At 37.2% G+C, this 17971-nt stretch overlaps 1 protein-coding gene across 2 annotated transcripts in view; it reads right to left on the bottom strand.

Moving 5' to 3' along the window:
* SLC6A11 (solute carrier family 6 member 11) overlaps nucleotides 1–17971 on the bottom strand; it is a 104767-nt gene that overhangs the window by 86548 nt on the left and 248 nt on the right. Inside the window, exon 2 of one of the 2 annotated variants that reach the window (XM_048957830.1) lies at nucleotides 3085–3189. The exons of the other annotated variant lie outside the window; for it this stretch is intronic. The gene's annotated coding sequence lies outside the window, so the exon portion shown is untranslated. The remainder of the gene's footprint in view (nucleotides 1–3084; nucleotides 3190–17971) is intronic. 2 annotated transcript variants of the gene reach the window in all.

The following is a 17971-nucleotide window of genomic DNA, read 5'->3' as shown; positions in this document are numbered from 1 at the left end:
AACCACAGTGCCTGTGCTTGATTTCTTGTTCTTTCAGTAACTCTATGTCAATGTAATTGAAGTGGGGTATGGAGGGAAACAATCCTATCCAGGTTTAAGTTTTAGTTTAGATTTGATGTAAGCAAAATCTGCTCAAGTCTTACGTAAGGATTTCACAAAGTTAGGCCCTTCATGAGTAAATAGCTACACAAAAGAGAAGAAATACAATAAGAATGTCATTAGTGATACAGATCTGACACAACATTTTGGATCAAAAGACTGAGATCATAAAGCAGTTTGTGAACTAAGACATCTTTAGCTAGGCTTTTGCAGAACAGACTTAAGTCTAACAGCAGCAGGCTCTCTGAATCTTGTCTGATCAGTCTCTGAAATAGAAAAAAAAACCTGTCTTCAAGTTAAACAATAACTGATTGCTGGACTCCTATTTAGAGAGGCTTAACAGCTATCATTGTAGATCTCTCTCTCAAATTTATCCCCCATGACTGACAATGGTTTAGATGCTGAACTCACATTTCAAAAGAACTGTTGAAACCACTATCACATCCATTGATGTGGCCCTTCGGGGGATTTCTCTTGCCCTTTCTGTCAGGCTGAGATCCATCTTTTCTTTCTGTTAGATGCATTTCACCCTTCAGGACATTGTATCTTCGATGCAGGACTGGGTGCTATTTTCCACAGTACAGCTTTTCCATTACAGATGCACTAATATATGTCTTCATCTTTAACCATCTATGAGGCACCTTGCTGTTAAAAGTTTTAGTTCCAGCTCCCCTGCAGCATTCCTCACTGCCTGCCTAAACAGCTAGACAGCCTTTTCTTGACAGTCAATCAGCTCCTGCTTTTAATTTACTATTTTTTACTGTATGACTAAAGTGATCCAGTGCTCCACTGACAAGGTACCACAGTCAGTGAGTTCTCCATGCTGCCTCATAAAAGCAAGCACTGTTTCCACTGTATTTTATGCATACCTCACTCCACTAATATTGTTTGAAATATCTTGAGCTTCCTAAACATGAGTTTTACTGGCAGAGAGCACTAGAAGGGAACTTTCAGTAGCGGGGTTCATACACATCTTCCCAGAGTTAGCAGTCGTCTATTCAAATTGAAGAGATCATTCTATGTTGTGCCAGTCACATCTGATGACTTGCAAACAAAAACATTTTTACTTCTGTCAGTACTTCAGACAATAAAAGTAGCAAGAAATGGAACAGTAAGCATGAATTTACTTTTATTAATAAAAAAAACAAACAAACAGCCATCCTCATGCCTCTGTCTGGAAACTTTGAGTTGCTCTACTTCTGCATAAGAGAATGTGAACTATGCTTCTAGTCACTTAAAGTGACCACTTCAATAGTTTAGCTAATGCATGCAGCCAATTCATGTTTTATTTTGGTATTTTCTGTTTTCAAAAATGGAGTGTAACATCAATACACTGCCTCAGAATTTAAAAATCTCAGAAGCTTTAAAAAAAAAATGATAATCTTAAAAAGAGATCTGTCATTTTCAAGATGTTTCCTTTATTGAGTTCATTTTGTTTGACGCTGCATGTTAGAAAATAAAAAGCACAATTTTTTTTCCCTAGGTCTTACCAAATCCAACCTATTATCTTCAGTATTAATGTTTCAGCATGAAGTGTTTAAGCACAGGAATACCCACAGTTTTAGAGAAAGTACCATATCCTACATTCTTATAGCAGGCCTAGTATTTACACAGACACTGTTACTGTATCTGCTCAATCACATAGATCACATAGGACAACTACTAACTCAGCATACAATCCTTCCTTTGGCTGTCTGTCAGCACGCTGCTAGTTAACACTTAATTGCCTTCAACAAGACTCTTGCAGAGCAGGTGATGTGATGCTGCAGATGCTTCAACCAGTTTCATTTCCGCGCACAGCTGTTGAAAACTAAATGTTTTGCTTCCTTTTTGGCATTTTATTTTTAATCAGATATATATGTATTAATCAGATATGAAACTCCTCTGACTAAAATACTTTCCTCACAGATGTGAGAAATCAACTGACCATTGACACCAGGCCAACATGTGTAGACTTATATTCTGTGATTCAGCCAAAATGAACCTTAGCTAGAAGACCAGAAAAAACAAGTTGCTGTAAAACTCCAACCCATTACGTCCAGAAATAGCAATAGCTCCATGCTGTAAACGACAAAATATACAATAGTCAAGCTTCATCACAGTTAATTAAAACTACAATCATACGCCAGACCTGGTGTGTGGACTTGTTTTTCCGCATCCTAAAGAGGAAGTATCTACTACCTTTTAATAGAATATAGTCCACAAGAATGGTAAATGGAGAAGATATGAAGGCATAGCAAGACCATGAAGAGTCACAAAAAAAGAAATATTTTTCTTTTTTTGCAGGAGTAATTCCTTACAGAGTGGGAGGCTAGGCATCAACTCCAACAGTTTGGTTCTGCCTCTTCTGAATATTGTTCTAGTCATTGTGTCCTGATGTTTTCTTCAAGAAAAAGCTTCTAGACAAGAAAGAATATCTACACAATCATCACCGATGAGTTAATGTCTACTCACTAGGTGTCACACCCTGTATCAGTCCCACTGAGGAAGTTTTTACTGGTAGAATCAAAGTAGACTAACATATACTAAAGTGTAAGGGCATAAGTGATGTATTCACAAATATAGATTCTTATTAGCCCTGAGACTTCCATGCTGCATTTCATTATTAGTGCCTCCACTTAGTACTGAGACTAAATTGAGAAGAGAATAATGAGGAGCACAAGAATTGGATCTGCAGAGGAATCCATATTCACAGCCACTCAGTTGCATATTTGAATGTGCTGCAGATAAATACTTGGATTTTCTTTTTGTAAGCTCATCATTTAAAAACCTTTAGCACATTGAAGCTCTGTCTGTAATTCATTCTCTAATAGGAAATTTTTAGTTAGTCCTGTGTGGAGCCAGGAATTGCACCTGATGATTCTTGTGGGATCTTTACCAGCTCAAGATATTCTATAATTCTAACTAAACTTAATGTGAATCGAGGCTTAAGCCAAGTAGTGTCACAAAATAAGAATCAAACCTTACATTGCGAACTCAACATACCATTTCCAGGAGGTAAATTTCAAAGGCAGATTTTCCTTTTCTGATGATGTGTAACTGAATATGAGACTTCTTCAGTTATTTGCAGTTTGAAAGGGTCTTGTGCACCTTAAAAAAAAAAAGAACTGATAGAAAGATCTATGATCTATAGCAATTTATAGTAAAATGCTATTTGAATTGCATGTTCACTGTGTCTACTTATGCCAAAGCACAGTTAAATTCATTCAGTCCACAATTCTACCTAAACATCATATATTGAATACATACTTTTTCATGATTGCAAGAGCTTCCAGCCAATAAAACAAACTGCAGAGCAAAGCTCTGTCATGCTTTTTATGCTCTATTGCATAGTCACACAAGGCACCAGGCCATCAGCCAGACACAGGATAAGCATTTCACTGCTCACCTATAGTAATTTGTGAACAACTCCTACAATTATGTATTATACTCCTGAGCATCCATCTGAAAGTTTTGTACTCAGAAATAGTTTCCACAGCTTTACTATTCATACAAAGGCAATAGAGACAGAGGCTTGCAAATTTCAGACTTATTACTGCATACTAAAGGCTCTCTACTGGCTAGAACAGGAGTTTACAGTCACTAAGTCACTTAAAGTTTTTGCAAATCTTAACTGGTCTCCAGAGTTAGGCTGGGATAGCAGTTTTCAATGCTTCTGCTATTACAGACCATAATGTTAACTCATACTAACCTGGAAGCAAAGGCCATCCCATCACCTGCATAACGTTCAGGCCAGATTAACTTAGTACTGAGTCAGATAGTCAGAAGCAGGTCACAGAAAAATTGCAAAGCACACTAACATCAACTGCTTTTGTAAAATTGAAGTGGAAAGAAAACAACAGTAACAATAACATCTGTAATTAAAGTAGTCAAGGCTATGATGATATGGCTCTACCATACAGCTTTGTGACTATAACTGCATTCATCTTTCTGGAAAATGAGAGTTTTCTCATTTCTTTGCTTACACTAGAGTGCTTCAGAAGAAAGTTGTGTTGGAGTTCCAAGTCTCCCCTGTGTGAGAGAATATTATTTTTCAAACCTGGAAGAGCCACTGGAAACTTACTGCCCCCTGTAAGCCATACTGAAAATCTGTAGGAAGTTCTTTAGGATTACACGGTGAAGAGGCCATGTGGTGACTCTCCCGAGAGAGACAAGCATCGTCACCATGCAGTAAATGGATCCTTTAGCCGTTGTTAGAATTGATGCTGTAAAGTAAGTTCATTGTCACACGTTCCCTCAGTTAAGAATTCAGGCATACTGGCAGTTCCACCTTGTTCCACTGAAGGGAAAACAACTTTGAATGCCAGGGAAACCTATATGAAGTTTTCACCAGAAGTAGAACAAACCATGTATAAATTATACATCTTCTGTTATTTATTAATGACAGAAGTAGCAGGGTTGTTTCCCCCCCCCCCCCCCCCCCCCCCCAAGAAAAGCAGAAAATAAAATATTATATGATAGTTCCTATTATTGTGAAAAAAAACTTTTTTTTTAAAATCAAGATTCCTTTTAGTAAATTTAAGTACCTGAAAAGTACACAGAGTCTTTTACTGTATTAATTGCTCAATTCCTACTTCCATAATAATAATATATAATTTCAAGTTAGTTGCTTGCAACAGATGTTGCATGTTTTGCTTTTTTTTTTGCCTTCAGCTTGAATAAATCCTAGACTTCACATGTTCCAACAGAAAGTAGGAATTCTTAATAGGCCATTTGTAGAATATTCCACATATCTAAGGATGAGGACCCCATCAATAATAGGCAGATGGGCTTCAAATGAAAGGATCTCTTTTGATTTTTTTGTCTCTACAATAAGCATTGTGTGTTCTGCTGACTGTTAGTGCAAGTAATTTCTCATCCTTGGTTAACAATGATAAAAGTGTATGACGTTTCAGATGCCCGTGTTAAATGCATTTTCAATTATAAAACTACTCCTATTTTAAGGTTTTTAAGATTGTGTCAAAGCACATTAACCAGTGGAAGTGCTGTGACATTCTCCAGCTAGGCATTCCTATTTAATTTCATGTTGATGGTTACATGAGAGTGTTTGCACCGCTCTAACGCAGGCATAATTTTTTCAACACATGGCTCCACATGATTCTTCAAATGATTTGCTTCAGTCCTACTTCACTAGCAGCATCCTGAAGTTTTACGTCCCCTTTCCTGTTTGCAAGTCAGAACCCTGGCCAAACACAGAAAACAACCCATCTACAAGACCATTTGATTAAAACAAAATCTGGCTGCTGGCTAATGGCTTGCTCAGGAAGGATTTGGGCTGCATTAAAATGAAGAGGCCAAAGAAAGTTTCTGAGCTGCATTCAAAATCTGAAGTGAAAGGTCAAAATACCATAGAGAATGGCACCTCATCTGTACAACGGCAGACTAAAAGCTCACTGGAACTCCCTTTTATCACCTTCAAAGTTTACCATATTATTTTACTCCTAGCTGAAGTAGATATAAATTACAGTTTCATATTAGCACAAATTAGCATTCGAGAAAAAAAAAAAAACCCAAATGGGAACAGTTAACTGCAAGGAAACTTTAATACATTTTTTAAGCTTTATGGTTCATATTTTTTCCCCCCCACAAATATTCTCCTCTTCATGAAAATTATTGTTTTGCACTTCATTTTAACAAAAAATATTATCACCAACTCTTGTCAAGTTGGTTAAGACATCTGAAGGTCTGTCCAAATGCACTATTTGCAACATACAAAACATTACTCTAATTCCTCACAGAAAGTTAATTCTCATTCTGCTAAAATAATTAACAGCAGTGGTAGACTTCTCATTATTTGTAAAATTAGAGATGTATTTAACCCCCATTCTGTTCCCCAAGTTCTATCTAAATCTAGAAGTCTAGGTCTCTTAGAGAAAGCAGATAATTCATCTTACATGCTAGAATTAAATAATTTTAAAAAGTGTCCTTATATTTTATTGATTCTGGACATAAAACAATATTCCTCTCATATTAAAGAAGCCAGATCTTGATTCAATCTGAATTTTCTTTCTAAAGCTCTTTTAGAGCAGCTCCTGATAAAATTATCTTTCAATAAAAGTCCATCCTTACACACTGACCCACCTCAAAAGCACAGAAAAAGTTGTTCCAAATCCCAGTTCTGAATTCACAGTAATAAAAAATGAATAGCTATAGTAGGACATAACATCAATGATATTTATGTTAGCCCATCATTGACACAAAAAAGTCAGCTAATACATTTCCTAAGGCTATGGGGTTATTTTTGGTTTGTTTTCATTTTTTAAAGCAGCAATAAATAAAAAGCTTACACAACTAACATTCACATCATAAAGGCTTGCCTCTATTTCCTTCACTTTGAATATTTTATTCATTTTTCACTTTTGTGTATAAGAATTATCTTTAAATTAATATCCTTTAAGCTGCTCCATTCATTATTTTGAAGTTTAAATATTATGAGATTACATATTTTAATATTTTTTGAAGCTGACTGGGAGAAAGCTTGAGGCAGAGATTTTCAAAAGCATCGGGACATAAAGATCTTCAGAATACATTTTAAGGCAACTGAATTTCAAAAGCTCTTGAAAAATCACATCCTCTATGAAGGTCCCAATCTCAGGAAGTGAAAGCACTGTTACTGCCTAATGGCCCAGTCAGTCAGTTATCAATCCAAATAAGACAGCCAATGCATAGGAGATTTATTCAGTCTACTCTAATAAAAAAATAACAAAATCCACACCAATTTTACCAAATAAATTTTAATTTTTGATTAATCACAAAAAATATATTGAGTGGGATCAAGCAAAACCAACTGCTGAAAATGCGACTGAAGTGTGGTCAACATAACATGACAAATGTGTAATCTATTACAGGCTGTGCCATAAAAGCTGTAAGACAGCCAGCAGCAATAAGCAACAATCTCCAGGTCAGCTGTCTCATCCTGAACAGCCCCATCAGCACTCTGCCTTCATTCTCCTCATGCTTGATAACACCTGTAAGAGTACTTTTTTGTTGTTGTTTTTCTTCCAAGACATGATTATGTGAATGCAATGGAATTGATCCATCTTTTCAATTATTTTATTTAAAAATCTCACTGGGTCATATTTATTTATTCAGCATTATCAAATTTCTATTATTTCTTACCACTTAGCATATTTAACATTTAATGCATTTTTAACATTGTTTAATATTAAAATAATGTTTCAACAAAATATTACACTTTTTTCCCTGCAATTTTAACTCTATCACCATAATCATATTAACTAACTTCATTGCTTAAGTTAATTTCAAATTTAAGCACAAACACCTGTTAGATAATTTTGCACATTGGTGTCAAGGCAACACCTTTCCTGATGTGTGGGTTTTACATGACAGATTACTAGTGTTAGAAAATACCTCAAATCTGCTCTAAAATTTATGCCTTTCATTAGAACAGCATTATTTCATTTGGTCAGGTAGGTGAAGTTCTTACCCCAAATGGGCCAAAGCCACATCCTGGAGAAATTAAATGGAAAGTTAGGTTTCAAATTAACAACTAATTTCTTCACTTGAGGTCAGCCCAAAACATATTCTACATTCTGTGATAATGAGAAAGGATGTCAGCATTCAAGGTCTACATCTAGACTTGATGTAATTCTGTGGTCACAGTAAAATGAGCCGCCCATTTACGCTGCTGCTATTTATTAATATTACCTAATTTACAACAATATATTCCAGATTAGTCACTGCGTTTGCACCAGATTCTAAATGTAATACTTAGCTATTTATATATGGAAAAATCCTCGAGTTTTCTACACTATTCTACACTGTTCCTATGAGTGCTTTCCATAGAATGAGCTTCCTGATATACTATGTTTGCATCAGCACTAAAATTTTACTATGTTCCAAGCTTGGAATCAGTATGCCCAATTGCTGTGAGGAGTGATTCATAGAGATGAACAAACTGTTGGCAGCTAAAAAAGAAACCAAGCCAAGCTTGCCTGCTTTCATTACTAGCTATGAGCTCCAACCAGATATACCCTGATCTAATAAACCTTTCAAGGGAATTCTGCAGACAGAAAATTTGGTGTCAAAAAATCAGGTGCACCTCAGTGGCTGAAGCTGAATTTTTACATAGGTGTTCTGATGTTATTCAATATCAAAACAAAACTCAGACTGAAGAATCTCACTTAATAGAAAATAAATGTAGTAAGAGAACTCCCAATTTCTCAAAGAGAAATACTGATTAACAAGAGATGATGGAGAGAGGTAGCAGCAAGGATGCTCAGAAGAGCTTCCCCACCCCCCCCCCCAAGGCATTCTGCATTCAGGTGAACCAGAAGAGCCTCAGCACAACTCACCCACTACCATTTCCAGAGAATCTGGTTAAACCTCTCACTGCCCATGGGAGCTTACAAAATTTATTCCATGACCGTTCTTTCAAAGAAGAGTTGAGATCTGTAATTAATAGCTGTCTTTGTGTCGTTGATTTTGAAAGTGAAAAGCTTCCCATTGTCAATTACTGCACCTTTACACAATGGAAAGGTATTCTTGTTTTCAAATCCGTGGTTTGCAGCAATGAAGTTAAAAGTTAACAGCCATTAAAACAGGTCATACCACTCCCATTCCCTTGAAAACTTCTCACTGCAGTACAGACAGGTCCCGCAGGATGTACAGCAATACAGAAGTTACTTGCTACGTGCTGCTATTCAGAACTGCTCCAGCCATAGACCTTTTCTAAACAGTGGCCTACCCTCCCTCAGCCCCCTTCTATACTTGAGTGGTCACGCTATTATTTAGAAAATGGGTTTCTCAGCAGGAGAGGTATGACAACAAAACACGCCGTTGGCTCAGCAACCCAATGTTGTCAAAGCTGAATATCAGGCTGGAACAGGACTTGATATTCCTTAGAATACCCTAATTAACTGTTTGACTTTTTCTACTTCCTAGGAAGATTAAAGTATCAATGCAAATCAGACAATCATGGACCACCTAGTATTCTGCTACATCCGTTTACTAACGGAAATGTGTGTAAAAGTAGAAACCAACCTCTTGCACGCTGACCAGAGTACATCCTATTCAATTAAACCAATTAAAAGTCATTAACATTCGCAAACACTTTTCTGGTAGGTACACTGCTTCTGGAGTGCACTTTGTCTGCAGAGTTTTAGAACAGGCAGTTCCCGTGCCCAAACATCCCCACCTCCTGCTGAATTCCCAGGCTGACAAGTTGCTGCCATGTTTTCACTTTTACAACCAAATACTTGTTATTCTACTTGTTTTTCAGTACTGCATATTTCCTGTTACTCTTATTCTTAATAAGAACTTTAATTGAGCAGCTACTATCCATGGATTCTGTCAGCTAGAATGCAGTAATGCCCAAGTTTCCACTGCTTCACGTTCATAGCTTTATGCTACAACACATTGTCAGATGTCAGCCATTTACATGACTGATCTATGAAGAAAGGTTAAAAAAACAAACAACAACAACCAAACAGCCTACTTTCACTCTGGCTGTTTTCCTGAATTATTTTCCAAAGGCTTTTCATAAAGACCATTATGAATTTACCAAACTCTCCAAAAACCAAATTACTCTGGGGCCTCACTCTGTATAAGACTCATTTTTTCTTGATGTGTTTGACACCATCTTTCCATAAGATATAACTAAGTGCATCCTCAGACCTTCAAGGTGAGAATACATACCTTGCCTTAACTGAAAAAAAGATTGTTTTGTTCTATAATAATGATTATATATAATGATCTATTTTGAATGCTCACAGACAATTCCCACTGTAGGAGTTCCTGTTCTAAAACAAATAGTAAAAATTCATTTTCTGATAACTAATCCATGTAATATTTTATCACTTCTGCCCTCACTGAACATTGAAAATATTACTTGCTTCATCCTGCACCAGAAACAAATGATTAAATATTTATGCAAGACCAAATGCCAAGTATTCAAAACCATGTCTTCTGGCACATCCAAAAAACAAACTTAATTTTTCTACACATTAGCTCAAATGACAAGTAAGGAGGTACTAGGGTTGGTTTGCAAAGTAATGTTAAAACCATAATTAACATACACTGACTTATCAGATTACCGTAGCCTCACGTATTTGGTCTGCTTATGACAAGCATACATTGTGGAAATACTACTAAGGAATAAAAGAAAATATTTTTCAGTAGTATTACTACAGATTTCAAATTACATGGGGATAAGTTCAGACCAGAAGTTCACACCTAGAATTTGTATTGCAAAGCAAAGTCAGAAGTGTTTGATTGAGTAAAGCTGGAATTTCCTAAGGTACTTTTAAATCCATTACAAGGGGAGTCCAGAAGCACAAAGCATGAACTGCCAGGAAACAGTTACAATACTATAAAATGACAGAACAAAAAAAGTTGACACTGTGGCTCATAAGCAAAGAAGATACAGGTATTTTACACCTACCAGGGTACAACAGCCAGAATTGTCCTACTTCTCAACCATAACATTGCTAGATGAAAACAAGATCACATTCAAAATATGATATATATACTTTTTTTTTTAATATACATACACTAAGCATTCCTGAAGGAATCCCCTTCTTGACTGAAAGGCTAATCTTTACAGACTTTACTAATCTTTTCTGCTTTACATCCAGATAAGGCATCTTATTTTCATTTGGTTTGACAAAGGAAGTCCATAACTGTTACACAACAAATATGCTAATCCTTGTACTACTTGCTAGGTCAAGTGACAGGGTTCACACAAGTTGGAAGGAATAGCAATCTCCTTCTGACCGACAGGTTATCTAACCCATAACAAAAATGAAAAATGTTAAGCCAAATAGCAAAAAGTGGACAGTATAAATTGAGAAGAGCAGTATAGACTAAGATGTATAAGAATGATTGCTGGGAATGAGAGGCTGTCTAATGCCATTAAAAAGTGGAGCACTGATAATGTCAGTATCTGTGGTGACTCTGACACATTGGCAGAAGCACAAGATGAAGAGTCAAGACAAGAAGAAATCCAGACTGTCAGCATGAGACATTAACGCTGAAGGGAATTTGTAGATGACTAAATAAACAAGTGAGACCAGTGATAAAGAGTCTGCAGCAGAACTAGAATGTCAGCTAACAGGTGGAAGCCTCATAACCTATACTACCCCTCCAGTGTAACCAACAGCTAGACACTGTGTGCAAAGGCCTGATGGAAATCAAGTGAGGCTCACAGAAACCTCAGGGACATCTCCACACAACAGTGTCAGCAGTCAAAGCTGCTGGAGACTGCTAAGAGTTCTGAAATGCACAGCTTGAAAAGGGGCATTGCAGCTTCAGCTGCAGCAGGTTTGCACGCACAGGGAAGAGGCAAGATCAGCAGTTAACTATTAAATCAAGGGTGCCTAGCACTTGGGCTTGCCTGGGTCACAAAGGGCAAAGAGAAATTGTCTTGGGTCACATATAGGATATATAATATCATTAATATATGCAAGTAACAAAACATTTTCTATTATTTTTATTTTAAAAAAATTAAAAAGAAGGCAACAAAACAAAACTAGCAGGTTGTGCAATTAAAGCAAATTGCATTGCCAAGTATTAGAATATGACAGTTATTTCATTTATGCTTATGAAATTTGTAGCTTTTTCCAGCTGAAAAACAACAAAAAAAGAATTTCATTTCTCGTATTCATCTGGGAAATGTGCAAAGTTAATCTTGCTAATGCTGAGCAAGATTTGATGGATGTTCTAAGTCCAAACATTTCTCGCAACACTCTCAAGATCATGCATATTTGAGTAGCTTGAGAAGCTTTACATATAGTTATTCTCCAGCCCAAAATGTGTCAAGCTCATTTCTTCACAGGACAGTAAGTGGCCATTTTTGCACAATAAAAATAATCTGATCCATTTGTAACTTAATGCCATGTAGTTTAATTCCACATATCTACAGATGTGTGATTACAAACACATGATTCACTTATTCTTTGGTAGCTTCTGAGTTACCCAAACTCATCCTAGCACAAAACAGTTACTTCAGATACACAGCAACTCTTAATAATAAAACTTATTAATAAAATGTGAACCTACATTTATATGTAGCTCTTAGTCTTACAGATAGATGTAGCACACTAAAAACTTAGCAATATGTGGATAAAGTTTTCTCTACTTGGGAAAAAATGGAATGATTATCTTTTTAATGTAACAACTGTTCACTGAGGATTCACTAAGTGCTGTGGCTATTAGGACACAGATATTCCAAGTGCCTGGCTAAGATATCATATCAAATCAAGCTGCTTGGACAAATTTAGGTGAGATATATTAAACCAGTTGAGTCATGTAACTTGGATGATGAATACTTCATGAAATACAGTGAACCCTTGGCTATCTATAATACAATACAGTCTAGATCTGTGACATTCGTTAAACCGCAGGAGAGAATTTTAATAATTCATCTGTAGTTTCACATCACTACAGAAAAATTTCTAAGTTCTGTTGCTAGCAATAAAGAAAATGCAATAACCAGCATCATAATGCTCTTTTTAAGCTGTCATTTTCTCTGCAACCAACAAACAGTGGCTGAAATTAGTAGTAGGCCATTAGAAGACAAGACTGACCCGTTCAGATTTTCTTTTTGAAGCAGTATTTAGACAACGATTTGAACAAGTTAAAGTGTAACTTAGCATGGACAATGCCCTATCACTGGTGAATACTGGTGGGAGAAAGACAAATATATATGAGATTTTGTTCAGCTTCAATCCAACAATACATTCAACACATCTGGAGGTAATGCTGCCATCAGTTTTACCAAGGGACACCAGGCCACCACTGATTGCTTTAGACATCCACTGTGGTAACATCAGCCTGTCTGCAATAAGTTGTAACCTCCTCAAGGACATGGATGTAAACCACAAGATATTATAAACAAAAGCCTAGTTAAGTGCTTGCCAATTGTCACAATTGTGCAATCTCATTTCACATGTATCCTTTTGAACATTAACATACTATGTGATTAGTATTCTAGAGCAGTATTTTACCTGCAGCTGCTGCAGTGAATCCCAAACAATATTGGCCTCAACCCAGGCTTGAGTGAGCAGGTTCTCTGTCTAGCACTTTAATTACCTTAAATATATGTGCATATATATATATATATGCGTGTATATATAAGTTCTTACCTTTAATTATTTCATTTTCTTGTGTTGTTTTTCTGAAACTTTCCCCCTGTGACCAAGGAAGAGCAGAATCTGGTTGCAGAACTACTCTGCCATTGAACTAAGTGCATTTACTGACCCTTCACATATACTTAAATGTTAGTATTTGCTTTCCACTGAAAGACCTGACACTATAAAGATGAACATATACTTCAACATGTTTTCATAATCAAAGATGGAACTGAACCCACAAATCACAAAGGGATTTTCTATAAGTAAAAATAAGAGGTGAAGAGCAGTGTGCAACTAGAGATTAGACTGCATTTAAATACAGATCGGGAAAAGGAACGCTTTCTTTCACAGAATTCTTCTCAGGAACACAAAGCAGTACATAGCAGTCTTTTGAGAAAGAATTTAAATATACCACCAAGCAGGAGAAGGCTTGAAATCAGTAAGTTACCTACTATATTATTAAAATACACACACCTCACTGAGAAGATACATACATCTACACAAAATAAACATATTGCAGTATTCCTCCTAGAATAATCTGATCTTTCAACATGGAAAGCTTAGGAATCAAGTCACTTTTTTTTTTTTAATTTAAATGAATCTGAGAAATCGTGAGTCACTAAGATAGTAAGTGATAAAAGTTGGTGAGAGTACGCTCAGTAAGTCAGGGGAATTATTGCTTAGCCTTGGCACGAATAGCTGCACTACAGAAATATCCTATCTCAGTGTCTTAAAAGCAGCATTAAACCTTAATTCTTCTCTAGTAACTACAGAACACACCTGTTTATATTCAAGCTTAATGTTCAGTGACAAGCTTCTATTATTACAGATAATGTAAATACTCAAAGACACTGCCTAAAGCAAATAAATATCTCTAAAAAAAGAGAAGAAATTTTAGATGATAATTAAAAGCGCCCATTCAATGCCTCAAAAGAAAGCTTATTAGCATTGTTCATACCATCTATGCCATTATCCCAGACTGGTCAATAGCTTGTTTTATAGAAGAGACTGAAGGATTTCTATTATTTGCAATCATTTTAGTAAAAAAATTTGCCACGCAGTTCACAGACATCTGTCACAAGGATTAACACCTTGAAGGAAAGAGGCTGAAGCTAAACAGCAAAGTTACTCTTGAACAAGAAGTAACAGCTATATTAATCTTAATATATTTTCTCCCCTCTCTTTTTTCTAGAAAGAAGAAAAGGCGCAGCTTTACAGGGAGCCAGTATATCACGTTGCTATGTTTTAGAGATAGGCCTGGAAAAAAAAAAAAAAAAAGCTAGCTACCTGATGTGTAGTTATTTTTAGAAGCTGAACATATCACCAGAAAAGTCTGTTCTGCATTCCCAGAGCCAAGACAATATGTCACTCTCAGACTGGATGCATTTCTGAAGCCTGCGGGCAAGGATCCACTAGTGACAGTGCATATCAGCACAGAAACCAAACAGCAAAGCTACAGTGGAAAGTACAAAATGAGGCAGAAAACGTGCTGAAGGAAAAATAACTGTTGAAACAGACTAGTTTATAAATCATCTGTGTCCTCATCAAGAAGAACAGGTTGGGAATGAAGTACTAGCCAGATCACTGAGATAAAGGTAGAAAAGACTAGCTTGCTACAGGAACAGAAAACAAAATACATTTTGTCCTCTGAGCAGGAAGAGAAGCAGCTATCCAGAGGATAGGTCTCTAGTAACACTGAAAAGGCATTAAACTAAAGAAAACAAACTCTTAACTGCTATAGGACCTTGAATTCACATTACAAGTCAAGCACTGAGAATGGCACCCAGTGTGTAATTAATATCTTGATTCCACAGGGAGCAACACCGCTTAAAGTACAGCAATGTTGCATTAATGCTACCACCAAGACACTACTTATCACTTCAGCCCAAATTTTTACCTCACGTTCCATATCACCCCCAAACAAAATAAATTGCTGGTATAGATACACACATAAACCTCCTATGGGACTTTCAGAAAGCTATTTCCCTCCCTTGTCCTTGAGATTTTGCTTTAGATCTAAGTCTTTTTTGGAGCAAGCCCTTCCCCTCTGTCTGTGCCTCCCAAACTCTAAGGATTTGCTGCACAGCCCCAGACATGGGGCACACAGTTGTTTTTGGGGAGAATCATTTCAATCTCACAGCAGCAGCTCAGCCTGACCTAGAGAGTAGTGGATGAGGCTATCTGAGCACGCTTTCTGTGCTGCTGTCTCTGAACTGCAAACAAGCACATTAAAGTTGTATCATTTTGCTGCAATATGAAAAGTGGGGAGAGCTCCTTCAGTATAAAATATTGATACCAAGCAAAATTAACCACAGCAGTAAAAAAAAAAAAAAAGGAAGAAAAATTGTTCAGCTGTCTGTTCTACCCATACTAGTATTTTAAGTCAGATACTCTGGAATTGCTTACTTACGAAAATAATGCTAATATAACTCATAAGACAACTACGTGGGAGAAATAATTCAATTCTATCACAGAACAGTTGAGTTTGGAAGGGACCTCTGGAGGTCATCTCAGTCACTCTCCCTCTCATGCCCTCCAACTCGAACAGGGCCACCTCCAGAGCAGACTGTCCAGATTCATGTCTTTTAAATATCTCCAAGGAAAGTTAACAAAAGTCTTACATTTTTACATTAAACTGTAAGAGCTATATAAGGAGGATTAGGATAGAAGCAGAGGAACAATGTCATTCTAAATCAAAAACAACCAGTCCTGTTTTCAAGCCTTCAAGTCCTATTGTTTCAGCATCTTCAGCTGTAGTGTATGAAGTACAGGATGGGAGGCTAGTTATCACCTCATCCACTCCATAAAACCATATTAAATAATAACATTATTGGCCACCCTCCCATAACAAATATTCTGGTTTATTATGCACTTAATTAACAAGTCTATTAATTTTTGTCTGATTGAGACAGTTGTATGTAATTACTTCCTACAGCTTTAGCACTAGCAGGCTTGTTGTTTTAATATTGACAGATAGGATCCCCCATCCCCTCATTTACCTCAGAGATTCAGAGTCATCTTTGAGCTATTTAAAATTATACACACACAAAGTGTGTAGCTCTATGTATTACATCCTATCCTTTACTTCTCCATTTGCTGTTGCAAAACTCAAAAATACAACATTTTAGCTTCTCACCTCAAGGTTAAACTTGCTTGAAATTACTAAACGCATTTAAACCTATCGACAAAATGATTGGCAGGCAGATATATCTAACATGACTGTACAAACCTGCTCTTCTTTGGAAACCATACAAAAACAACCAAAATCATAACGCCTGTCAGCAGCATTTGCTGAGATGCTGCTCTTCTGCCACTATCTACAGATAGTATGCTGCTTGCAAGACAAGTGTGCCAATGAGCAATAAAAAGTAATTTTCTTACTACCCTCCAAATGAAGGTAGTTCACTTTGTGTGCTGATAGTTCCTCTGCTCATCTCTGGCTCCATGTTGGCTGTTTATATACAGCACAGTTTCCAGTGCATTAAAGAACCTTAAAATGAACAATCATAGCCCTATACATCCAAATGCCATTAGGTTTTGTCTCATGTCTGATGTTTGGATCTCAATTAATGTTTGCACGGCCTTTCCAAAGAGAACCATCTCCCATTTCATACCAGGCCAAACCGTCTGTCAGAGGCATTGTGCATTAAGAGACCAGATAATCTCAAATTCTAAAAACATTACAAAGATCAAAAGATTTCTCTCTCTCGGAAAAAAAAAAAAATTACATATATATATTTATATATATAGGCAAGCCTTAGTAGTGCTTCCCACTGCTTACAGCAGGAGAATTCCAGCTAACGTGCTTAGAACTTTAAATTTAGCAAGGAGTTCAAGTATTAGTTAAAAGTACTGCAATAATTATCTGTTAGCATTATTCATACACGTAGTGAAACCCAATGGGTCTCCCTAGAAGCTGACTTTACCCCATATTCAGTAGCACAAAGCTCTCAGTCCTTCCTTTGACATCTGCATGGGACACCAGCCGAGGAGATTCAGCACTTTCCGTTTTAATGCTGCAGAGTGAGGAGCCATTATTATCTCCCAGACTAGGATACTTGCTTGGATTCTGATGAATTACATGATAACTATAATCAAACACAAGCAGAAGCTATTATGTAGCAGTAAGTACTGATAATTAAGTGGCACCCATTCTTCCCTTTATTTTGCAAAGCTGCACACAGAACACCAATCAAAATTCCTAAATTAAGCACTGCAGGTCCTAGTCCTCCTCTTTGGACCAGCTGACCTGATTTGCCTCCACTGTTCTACTGATAAAACCTCCATGAACGTCCACTTGCCTTTATTAAGTGGAATTAGGGTGAAAAATGACCATACGAGTTATATTTCCCGGTCAAGATGAACGTGCCTGAACAGCTGCTTGCCACACATAGAAACGTGCAGAAAAACAGAAGACCTTTCACCACTTACATCTCTTTTTGTGCACTAACAACAGCTTTCCTCCCCACGCCCCTCAACCGAGTTGTTCTGAGGTAAAACGTGACCGCTATCCCACCGTAAGGCGAGGACGGCCGCCACCAGCAGCCCAGCAAACCAAGTGCAGACCCCACAGAGCCTATGTTTGCTGTGGGAAGGTGCAGCCCCGCACAGCACAGCCCCCGCCCACACAGAAGCGCCTGGAACCTTCCGCAGCTCCCGCCGCGTGGTGCTCCGCAGCCGCTGCAGGACTCAGGAGGAGCGGCGCCTTTCTGCTGGGAAACCGAGGTGAGAAACGTAGAGAAAGTGCAAACTCCGAGGAAAATATTGGTCAGGGTTGTGTT

This window comes from Lagopus muta, chromosome 11 (genome assembly GCF_023343835.1).
Source record: "Lagopus muta isolate bLagMut1 chromosome 11, bLagMut1 primary, whole genome shotgun sequence".
Taxonomy (NCBI): domain Eukaryota; kingdom Metazoa; phylum Chordata; class Aves; order Galliformes; family Phasianidae; genus Lagopus; species Lagopus muta.
Note: the sequence above shows the minus strand (reverse complement) of the source record. Positions and strands in the feature narration are given on the sequence as shown.